This window comes from Jaculus jaculus, chromosome 11, assembly GCF_020740685.1.
Source record: "Jaculus jaculus isolate mJacJac1 chromosome 11, mJacJac1.mat.Y.cur, whole genome shotgun sequence".
Classification (NCBI taxonomy): domain Eukaryota; kingdom Metazoa; phylum Chordata; class Mammalia; order Rodentia; family Dipodidae; genus Jaculus; species Jaculus jaculus.
Genome location: NC_059112.1, coordinates 18,881,420 through 18,893,771, shown reverse-complemented (window position 1 = coordinate 18,893,771; position 12,352 = coordinate 18,881,420).

The following is a 12,352-nucleotide window of genomic DNA, read 5'->3' as shown; positions in this document are numbered from 1 at the left end:
TTTCAGTCTGCCTTAACTCCTTCCAAATTCTCATCTGAATGAATTCCAAGATCTAACAGAAGGCTTCAACTCTTTTGAGGGTTTTCCTTGACACCCCAAGACAAGATGGACATTTTTCCCATTTCCAGCATTTTATTTGCATTTTATATGTTTTTTTTACATCTTTCCACTACAACTTTTATTTGTATTGTTGAATAATTCCAAACACACACACAAACACACACACACACACACACACACACACACACACACTGCATTGCATATACACAAATATTTACCCAATGGATGGATGAATGAGTAAGCACCAAGGCTGTAAGTTTAAACACAAAAATATTCACCAGATCAACACTTAGCTATGTGTAATACTTTTGTCTTTCAGCCAGTACAGCATACTAAAATTTTATTCTAGGAAACAAGATGAAGAGTACTTTCTGCTACATAACAATGGTAATAGAACCCAGGAAAATCTTTTCATGTTAACAGAAATGTGAATTGTGACACTTTTCAGCTGACCCCCTACAAGCACTATCTTACTGGTAACAGCCTCAATCAGTATGATTATCATTGATTTTCCCTGACCCAGAGCATCATAAAGGCCAGCCAAAGGTCCAACACTGCAAATGCCACAAGATTGCTCCTCTCTGGGGGAGCACGGGTCTGTTGTACTTAAAGAAAAACTTCACTAGGGCTGGAGAGATGGCTTAGCCATTAGGCAAGCCTGTGAAGCCTAAGGACCCTGGTTCGAGGCTCGATTCTCCAGGACTCATGTTAGCCAGATGCACAAGGGGGCACATGCATCTGGAGTTCTTTTGCAGTGGCTAGAAGCCCTGGCGCGCCCATTCTCTCTCTCTCTATCTGACTTTTTCTCTCTCTCTCTCTCAAATAAATCAATAAAAATGAACAAAAAAAAAAGAAAGAAAAACTTCACTATATAAATTGGGCTTGTTCTAAAAATGTAAATTACTCATAAGATTAGATATAAATATATTTAATTATATGGAAGGACTTGCAAAGTTACAAATAAATATATTTTATGTCAGCAATATTTTGAATAGCTGATAGCAAACTGGCAAAGATTATGGACTATCATAGACTACCTAAATTTGAATTCTGACTCTCTTGAGCTTGACTGTCCATAAATCACTCAAACTCTGTGTATCAGTGTCCTCAGCTAGAAAATAGAGCCAATTATAGTATCCATACCTCACAAGGTGTCATAAGTACTAGATAGGCTAGGTGTTTAAAACAGAGTGGGTAAATAATACATCTATAAAATGTTAACTATTACAGTTCATTAAAAACTGATATTTTAATAAAAATTCTAAAATAGAACATCACGTGATTAATAAGAGCATATATTTTAAAATATTTTATTGATTGATTTATTGATTTATTTGAGAGAGAGACACACACATACAGAGAATTAGCACACCAGGGACTAAAGCCACTGCAAATTAATTCCAGATGCACATGCCACCTTGTGCATCAAGCTTATGTGGGTACTGGGGAACACAGCCCAGGTCCTTGGGCTTTGCAAGCAAGTGCCTTAAGTACTGAGCCATCTCTCCAACCCTAAGAGTATATATTTTAAAATAAGAAGTCATGTTTATTTGAGTAAAATTTTACTTAAAATAATAAATGAATATCCCTTAGTACCTTTCTCTTATGAAATAGTAGAAACATTAGAAATATTAATTTAAAAAGATATTCTAAAGAAGTATAAACATAGTAAGATATCAAAATATGAATTTATTCATTAAAAATAACATGAAATTAATACAGTGCAACATAATAATTAAGGAGCAAAAATAGAGAGGTGAAAATATACTTTTCTACATTGTATAAGTTTTATCCTCAGATGTCCATAATATAATAGGTGTTGTAGTTAAATTCTTTTTTTAAAGAAAGACACTTATTTTATTTTGAGAGAGAGATAAGTAGGCAGAGAGAGAATACACTTGCCAGGGCCTCAAGCCACTGCAAATGAACTCCAAATGTATGCACCACCCTGTGCATCTGGCTTATTAGGTACTGGGGAGTAGAACCTGGGTCCTTAGGCTTATGTTGGAAAATGCCTTAACTGCTAAGCCATCTCTCCAGCTCTGTAGTTACCTTCTTTTTCCTGTGATAAAAAACTTGACTAAAAGCAGCTGATGGGAGAAGAGGGTTTATTTCAACTTATACTCTCAAGTAGACGTTTCATCAAGTCAAAACACGACAGAGCAGAGGCTGGGCATCACTTTTATAAAAATATATATATATATTTTTAGTTCTTTATTTGAATGGAGAAAGATAGGGACACACACACACACACACAGAGAGAGAGAGAGAGAGAGAGAGAGAGAGAGAGAGAGAGAGAGAGAGAGAGAGAGGGAAAATGAGAATATGGATGGGCGCCCTAGGGCCTCTGACCGCTGCAAGCGAATTCCAGATGCATATGATACTTTGTGCATCTGGCTTTATGTTGATACTGGGGTATCAAACTTAGATCACTTGGGCTTTGTAGGCAAGCCTTACCTGCTGAGCCATCTCTCCAGCCCAAAAGTTTTCTTTATATTTTCATTTCCTTCCTTCCTTCCTTCCTTTCTTCCTTCCTTCCTTCCTTCCTTCCTTCCTTCCTTCCTTCCTTCCTTCCTTCCTTCCTTCCTTTCTTTCTTTTTTTGAGGAAGGGTCTCCCTCTAGCCTAGGCTGACCTGGAATTCACTATGTAGTCTCAGGCTGGCCTCCAACTCATGGTGATCCTACCTCTCTGGCTCCTGAGTACTGGGATTAATGGCATGCACCACCATGGCTGGCTTTGAGCATTATTTCTTGCCACAGCATCTGGTAGAAATAAGCAAGTGTGAGCTGAAATCTGGCAAGGCACGAGCTGGGCTGTCACACCCCAAAGCACCATAAGCAGCAACACTCCTCCTCCCGTAAGTCTCCACCTTCCAAATTGCCACCAGATGGGGACTAAGCATTAACATCCCATGAGCCTATGGGGAATCTCCCATTCAAGTCACCACACTAGGCAAACGAGGAAGCTGAGAAAGGAGACAGGGCAAGTTGATGGGTAAGATCTCTGGTGGTGGTCTATTCGCAGACAAACCAAGCAGACCAGCTACTCATATACCAAATGGCTTTCATAATGGCTAAGGAAATAGGGTAGGTGACAAAAGTACCTACTTTTTGTACAATAAAATGAAAATAAAATGTCAGAGAAGGCAGGAAAGAGCAGTTTCATCATAACTTGTCTAAACTTCAAGCAGCCTAGTGTGGAAATAAGCACCTTTATTTTCTGGGGTAGAAGAGCAGGAAATAATTCTAGGGCTTAGATTAGAAACCCAATAGCATGCCTGCCACCCTGAAACCCAGCAATGGACAAAGCCTCACGACCCCTTAAGCTGAAACCTGGGGAATAACCCCCTGAGCCTGAGTTAGGTCAGATGGTCACTTGTAAGCATCAGCTCTTCTCAGGGATTGCATAGCAGGCAGGCAATAAGTAAAGGCTGAGGAGCTTATGCACAGACTGCAGCACTAGAGTTTACAGAGCAGCTAGCTCAGCAGTGGGGGGAGGGGATCCAAGCATTTCAGGGAAAAAATCTCACTTAGAGTAGATTTAAGGTTTGGCCTGGCCCGCTTGCGACTGGGCCTGGGGTACACTGATCCTCCTTCTGATACCATCGCAGGTCCCCGCAGCTGTGAGACTCAGACGCCTACCTTAGCAACAGTCTTGGTGGTCAAGGGATTGATTACTTTTACCATCCAGCCCTCAAATAGGGAGCACGGCCGTTTTCAGATCAGTGTTTTCTAAGGGGCTCCAGAACTTCCCCGGGCAGGTGGAAACGAAGGGAGCCCAGTAGAACGGGCTCATGCTTTTGCCGGCTTGGATTTAGATTTAGTGCACTTCTGAGCGCAAGACCATAATGGCCCTGTAGCTGTGAATCAGGCGGGACCCAACCTGTACTATCAGCACAGGGCGCCAAGAGACTTGTTTATTTAAACCACAACCATTCCAAACTCAGGTAGCCTTGCATGGTGCAAGACCCCCTTCACTGGGTAGACAGAGGAACAAACATGCAGCATTACCCTGAAACTTTGTCCTCAGTTTTCTGCAATGGTGTTCTGTGGGTCTCCCTCAGGAATAGGAAGCCATGGGCTGATGGCTGTATGAACAAAATATGGTACATGTACATAAAACCAGTGCTTGGTCATAAAAAGATCTGTGAACTGAAAGATGGAAATAGAGGGCTGGAGAGATTGCTTAGCGGTTAAGGCACTTGCCTGTGAAGCCTAAGGACTCATGTTCAACTCTCCAGGTCCCACATAATCCAGATGCACAAGGTGATGCAAGCGCACAAGATAGCACACGTGTACAATGTTGTGCATGCAGCTGGAGTTTGATTGCTTTAGATGGAGGCCCTCGAGCATCACTTCTCTTCTCTTTCTCTCTCCCTCGATCTCTCTCATAAAATGCAAAAAAAAAAAAAAGAGAGAGAGAGAGAGGGAAATGGATACCACTGTTAACTGAAATAAGCTAGACACAGAAAGACAAATTAATAATCTGTCCCTTATATATGGAATCTTGGAAAGTTCATCTCAGACGAGAAGAGAATGAACGATCATGTGGAAGGATGGATGGGGAAGAATGTATCAGTGGATACAGAATTATAGTCCAGCCAGGACCAGATGATCTCCTGAACTAGCACACAGAAGTTTGAATACCAGTAGCAATGATATATTGTGTATTAAAAAAAATAAAGAAGTTACAAGAAAGGATTTTGGAAATATTCATAATATAGAAATGGTAAGTGTCTATGGAGATAAACATGTTTCCTCTGATATAAACATTATGCAGTACATACATGTATTGAAAGATAACAATGTACTCTATGAATACACTCAATGTTTATGTCTTAATCTATGAGGCAAAAATAAATTTAATAAACCTAAAAAGAAAGCTTAAGAATACAAAATAAAAAGGTATGTTTCATACTGTCATCTAAAACGTGTTGAACAACTGGCTGTTAATATACACTGAAACAAAGACAATTTTACTAATAAAATCAATTCCTTAAGAATAAATTCATGTGCCAAAAGGGAAATGATACCATTCTCAGTATCACAGATTAAAATACCCTTTTAGTTGATCAGAATATATAAGGTAATAGCAAAGTAATACAAAACTTTAATCTCAATAAATCACTACTATATTTAATCTAGAAAGTAAAGTGTGAAAGCACAGTAATGATTGTGTAAATATATTAATAGGTAGTAAGAAGGTGATCACCTTACCAAAATTCACACCACATTAGCAATAAATTTGTATGATAAAAAGTGAGGAAAAGGTAATCAGAAAACATGGTGAATTGAACAGAATGGAAAGTCTATCATATATCCAGATAATAGCATATTGTATGGCCACGAGAATTACAAATTGTGCTTCAGGTAGACAAAAGTAGTTTACACTCCTTCAAACTATGTAAAATGGAATTTCTGCACAGTGTTCATAGTACTTGACATATTGGAAATACAGTTAACCATCACCCAACTCCTCTGCATTGAGATGGCTGTCATTATTTTGAAAATTCATTTATTTTATCAATTTGGTGAAATACCTTTGAATATTGAAAATATGCCTTCACATTTTATAACTTTTGTTATGTTTACAAACAATTTACTTCATGCAGAAATGTATGAAGAGTAAAATGAATATCCCTATAATTTGTCTGGGATCTTTAAAAAATATTAGATTCACTTGTTCTCCAAGATCTAGGATAATTCCTGCTCTTGTTCCTTATCATAGATCCATATTCATGTACACATATATTCTGGGTTTTGCACCTAAATATTTATTGTATTATCCAGTATGCAGCTTACTTGTTTTTTTTTTAACTTAATGTTTTGGATTTATCTGTATAAAAACTGTAATGGTGTTTATATATTTGATTTGTAGACCATTGTGTAATTATATCCATACTTTTTTGTTTCCCATTGATGAAGATAAAATTTGTTACCTGTTTTACACTACTAAAGCCAGTACACCCATGAAAAATTTAAAATTTATGAGGTTACAACCAGGCATGTTCATAGAGGTAGATATGCTGGTCAGAGGGCACATATGTAACTTTGCTTTTACCACACACATTCAAAAAGCTTTGTAGTGTTCAAATAAATCACATGCCTATTGAAAGTAAGCCAGAGTTTCTAGATAACATTTGGTGTTAAATTTTGCAGAGTTGCAATTCCATGCTTAGAGAAGCTCTTGGGTCTTTGCCTTTTATTTTTCGTAGGTGGGTTTTGTTTGGGATATTCATGTTTTATTTATAAATTTTACATTCTTCTCCTTTGGTGGTTAATGTGCTGAAAGATCATTCTTTCTTTACATAGTTACACTTTTCATTTTATCACTAGGACTTTTTGACTTAAAGAAGGTTATATATTAATATAGCTATCTCTATTTATCCCTCCTTGATACTTTTCTTCACATTGTTCTGTACATTAAGATCATAAACATATTCTATAACATGAAAACATCATAAACATATTCTTATACGGTTTTTGTCAAATTCAGAAGTTTTTTTTTTACAATTAATTTCCTTTTCCACTTCTTAATATTAGGGGTATGTAATGAGATAAAAGTCTACATTTAGTCTGGTATACATGCAATCATTTATGGACTAGTCAGCTTTTCTTACTTTTCCTAAAATATGATATTATTTCTCTGGTCTGTATTGCTGTATTAGCTTTCTCTATCTTTGCTCAAGTCCTAAACCATATAAAAGTTCCATTTTGTTGTTGTTGTTTTGTTTTGTTTTTGCAGATTCTATTTGTATAGCTCAACATTAAAACATGCCAGATTGGAGAGATGGCTTAGCAGTTAAGGTGATCACTGACAAAGCAAAAGGACCCAGGCTCAATTCTTCAGTACCCAGGTAAGCCAGATGCACAAGGTAACATATGTACCTGCAGTTTGTTTGCAGTGGCTAGTGGCTCTGGTGTGCACATCATCTGTCCCTCTCACACTCTCTCTCTCTCTCTCTCTCTCTCTCTCTCTTTCTCTCTTTCTCTCTCTCTCTCTCTCTCTCTCTCGCTCCATCTGCATCTCTCTCTCTCTCTCAAATAAATTAATTAAATACTTTAAATATTTTTAAAATCCAAGATGACACATAAAACTCAGCTGTTCACATATTTCATTGTTTTTGTTGCTTCCATATTTTCTAGGCATTTGAATTTTAGTCTCAATTTCGATTCAGAATGTAAAACCTGAAATTGTTGGGGATTTTTTACTTTAGATATTTCTTTGCAATTTTAAGTTTTTGTCTCCACATATGGTACATTCCCCATTTATTTCAGCCTTATTTTACCCTTTTCAAATATAAGTTTTCTTCAAAGGTCTTTTCTATCACTTTTATTTTCTTTTCCAGTTTTTCCAGGTCCACTAGAGACCTTTTGCAGTTTTGGTAATGGAACAATTTTTCTCATGTTTCTCTGTTGTTAGCTAAAGATGCTAGAAGGTAAATCCCTATTGCTAAACACCGTTTATTTATTTATTTATTTATTTATTTATTTATTTATTTATTTATGAGAAAGAGAGAGAGAAAGGAGGGAGGGAGGCAGATAGGGAAGTCAAGCTGGAACTGACATGGAAGTTTTTTCCCCATTGTTTATAGTCACAGAAGACATTATTATTCTGCAGGAGATGAAGCTCATCTACAGTCCTACCCAGCAGTGACTGTGAGAGGTGCCCACTGGTGTAAGAGTTGCAGGCTGTTATGAAGGGATAACCAGCCAGTTTCTTACTGGACTTTAGGCCCCTGCCACAGGCTGTATTTCAACCTGCTACTGTATCTCTGGTCACATGCCCCAAGGCCCTACTGCTGCTGTTTTGCTAAATGGTTATGTTGTCAAACTGCCTTCTAAATATTTATGTTTATATCCAGTCACGGATTCTGCTCTCAGCTTTCACCAGAGAGGCTTCTCTGTGCAGTGGTTCACTGATGACTCAGAGACTCATAACTGGTCAAAGTGCTGAGAATAGGTGACTGTGGAGCGCTCAGCCCTAAAGAAGATGTGAAAAAAAATTGTGGGAGAGAGCGTGTAAAGAATGGGAGTGCTGGGGGAGTGTTGTAGAACACTGTCTTCTAGATACGACGTAGGTGTTGCACTCAGGAGCTGACAGCCGCTGTGGTGCCCACCTAAAGTGAGGGCATGCCCACAATTCATCATGGGGTCCCACCACTCCCTGAGAAGCCACTGGCTGATTAGGGTTGCTGGGAGAGAGGCCGTCATTCTCTTCAGTGGTTAAGTTGGTCATATTACGGTAAATATTCCCCCTGTCCCATATGCTTTTGCAAACGAGCTGATTAAACTCCTTGAGTTACACAAAAGAAGATCTGAAAGTCGAAGAGGAACATGTTGAGATGAAAGAGGTTGAGGAGGAATGGGAAGCAGATAAATATGATCCAAACACATTATTTACATCTAGGAAAAGTGCCAAAAATAAATAAAAATATTTGTAAATGCTGAGAATATGTGACCTTTTTTTCTTTTTGACACTAAGACACTGCATCCTGTGTGGATGATAATTTTTAGGATCCTTTTTTTACTGTTAAAGGGCCTTCGGCAGAATATAAAATAGGGATTATCAATGGTCTTCAGGGGCAGATTTTAACAAAAAAAAAGTAAAAGAAAATAAGTGGAATTTGAGTTCAGCTGTGAAAGCAGAAAGTCTTAATTAAGAAGATTGGTGTTGCGAAGACACAAGGCACTTCACAAGGGAAGAAAGTGTTGCCGTTTTTAGGCCATGAGCAAAAAATTCCCGAAATGTATCTTGATTTGATGATTTCCTTAAAAAATTAATTATTTCTTCTTATTATTTTAAGTTTATGCATTTTCTCAGTTCAAAGACAACTTACAAACTCTATATATTCAGTGCAATATAACTGCTTTTAAATTGGCAAAGTGCAAAAAAAAAAAAACACCAACAGAAAATTAAATTTAGATTTTCAAGCCATCAGAGAGAAATGTAATGAATCCAAATGCAGGTCATTAGCATCTTGCATAATGACTGAAGCCAAGGTGTATCTGTGATAACATCCCCAGCGTCCAAAACAAATAGGGAAATAAATGAATTTTAAGATTCTTATCGCCAAGAAGATACAAACTGTTTAGGAAATATGGCAGTTTTCAGGGTATTGGAGTCTAAGATGCTTTTCACTTCCAGATGCCTATACAACAGATGCTGGGTTGTAGTGGGCTGCTTCTCCAGTGACATCCCAATGAGACCCATATAACTACTTATGACTTCATTTGTTTATTAATTTGCAGGGGGAGAGAGAGGGAGAGAATGATTATGGGCATGCCGGTGCGTCCTGCCACTGCACTCCACAAACTCCAGAAGCATGTTCCACTGTGTGCATGGGTACTGGGGAATCAAACCCAGGCTGTAAGGCTTTGCAAGCATGCATTTTAATCACTGAACCATCTCCTTAGCCCCTCCTATGACTGTGGCTTCAGGCTCCATCTGATCAGAAAGCATAACTTTAAAGCAAAATCCAGTGGGACTGATCTGGCAGGGACGTGCTAGATAACACTGTGAACATCCATAAAGTCACCATGGGTTGTCCTTCTCAATTCAAGATGAAAATCTTGGATCTCAAACAGACCTTGTCAATGCACTAATGCCTCTTACTTAGAAGGCATCATGGATGCCTATAACCAATTAGAAATCATATATTCTAATACATGCTATGTAAGGTAAATGAAGAGCCACAGTCAAAAGAACAACAAATATTTCTTTCCCAATTTGCATATTGCTAGCAAGGCTGACAGTCTGCAACTTCCACTAATGGATTAATGACATTATTAAATGACAAATTCCAGGTGAGAAGCAACTGCTCATCCTGTTTCTTTCCCTTGCAATACCAGCTCCTGGTAGAGTCTCTGGCACCTTCTAAATGTTCGATAAACCTTTGCGAAATGAATGCATAAGCAAATGAATGAAGTAAACCTCTAAGCAACCAGTTTCCTATAAGTGTTTGCAGGGTTGAGCAGAGACTCTTTGTTTCAGCAGCTCCTAGAAGATAAATAAATTTTCTCCTCTACCCATTACAAGTAAATCCACATGAATTTTTTTTTCTAAACACCAGCATTTTCTCTTTTCTCAAGAAAACTAAGGAATCTAGTCAAGAGCTAACTTTGTTCCCCAGAAGAAGTGCCCCCAATTTTGTGGCGCTCATGTAGAATATGAAATTTAAAATTCTGTAGAAAGCTGGGTGTGGTGGTGCACGCCTTTAATCCCAGCACTCAAGAGGCAGAGGTAGTAGGATCACGGAGAATTTGAGGCCTCCCTGAGGCTACAGAGTGAATTCCAGGTCAGCCTGAGCTAGAGTGAGACTCTACCTTGAAAAACAAAATGAAAACTCCATAGAAGATTAAGCTTAACATGGGTTTCATTTTTACCCACTCTTGAGTTTTCCAACTTATTTGATGTCTCCAGTAGACCTCCAGAAGCTTACCGTAGTCCGTTTCACCCCTTTCAAACTACATACTGTCTGTCTGACTTTATTTTCTTCTTCAGTAACCTCGTTCCCTTCTTATTTTCCCTATCTGGTCACTTTTTTAAAAAAATTTATTTATTTGAGAGCGATAGACACAGAGAGAAAGACAGATAGAGGGAGAGAGAGAGAATGGGTGCGCCAGGGCTTCCAGCCTCTGCAAACGAACTCCAGATGCGTGCACCCCCTTGTGCATCTGGCTAACGTGGGACCTGGGGAACCGAGCCTCGAACCAGGGTCCTTAGGCTTCACAGGCAAGCGCTTAACCGCTAAGCCATCTCCCCAGCCCCTATCTGGTCACTTTTGAATTCTGTACTTCACAACATATGCAGAGCAGCTGTGTTCGGAGTACCGGGTGAAATGCGGATTCCACCACTTATTAGCAGTTTGACATCAAACTAATGCCATCACTATGAAACACTCTCTTTATCCTCATCTATTGTTGGACTGTTTCGAAATTTAAACATGATACCCTGTGTACTGTGCATGGGTGTCAAAGTGACAGCGAGTGGTAAGCGTTCACGGGCTTTATCAGAACTATTCTACTACAATGTTTTGTAAACCTAATCTGACCCTGATCGTCCTACTTACGTTTTCGTGTTGTCTAGAAATATGAATGCAGATTATGCAACGCTTACCACCTCTCTTCAACCTCCCTTTACCTTCTCATCTCCCACCCACGACCTCCTTCTTCCCTCCTTTTCTAATCTGGTCACTACTGTGTTCAATTAAAAAAATGAAACTTGGGCTGGAGAGATGGCTTAGCGGTTAAGTGCTTGCCTGTGAAGCCTAAGGACCCTGGTTCGAGGCTCGGTTCCCCAGGTCCCATGTTAGCCAGATGCACAAGGGGGCGCACGCTTCTGGAGTTCGTTTGCAGAGGCTGAAAGCCCTGGCGCGCCCATTTTCTCTCTCTCTCCCTCTATCTGTCTTTCTCTCTGTGTCTGTCGCTCTCAAATAAATAAATAAATAAATAATTTTTAAAAAATGAAACTTAAGCTTCCTAGTCTAGGATTTGGCCCATGTTGTTGCCTCTTTCTAGAATGCTCTTCTTTTCTATTCTGGCGTCAGCACCAGCAACAAAAAAAAAAAAAAAAACAAGTTTCTCTTCCATTTTCTCCTCCTCTGATACCATCTCTCTATCTCCGAGGTAAACTTCGCAATCTTCTTGTACTATGCAGCCTGTCTGGAGACACACTGATTTGCTTGTGTTTACGGCTGGTCTTCTTAAGTAGTTTGTGAATATTTCTTGATCAGGAATCCCCTTTAAGTCAGCTCTAAATCCCAGTATACCCCAGAGCATGGTAGACATTTAATGCTTGCAATAAAATACACGGTACCACTCCCTAGTCCAGACCCTCCAAATGGGGAGCCGTGATACTTATTCAATCATATTGACCACATTGCCTTTACTGCAAACAAGGTCAGTTCCTCTAGCTCTCCATCCCACAGAAACGAGTGTGGGCTGGTCCTCTTCAGCCAAGGGGAACTGACATGCTAGCAATTTAAGCAAGAGACCTGAGACCTAAGAACAATGGTCCTTGCGAGGGAAGAAGGCCCTAGGAAAACTGGCCCCTGGCAGAGCCACTGTGGGCCTTACACGTGTTCCCTTCACCTCCTGCACACTCTCCTGATGGAGCTGGAGGGAGGAACTCCAGGGGGATGAGCTGAAAAGTTGCCCAGCCCTTCTCTGTATCTTCCCTCCCCAGGAAAGAACTACACAGAACCCAGCATCCCAAGTCGCCTGCTAAATCCATCCAGATTCTCCTGCATAGTTCCTTCTCTTTCTAGGGCTGTCCCGGGTCATCCTCTTC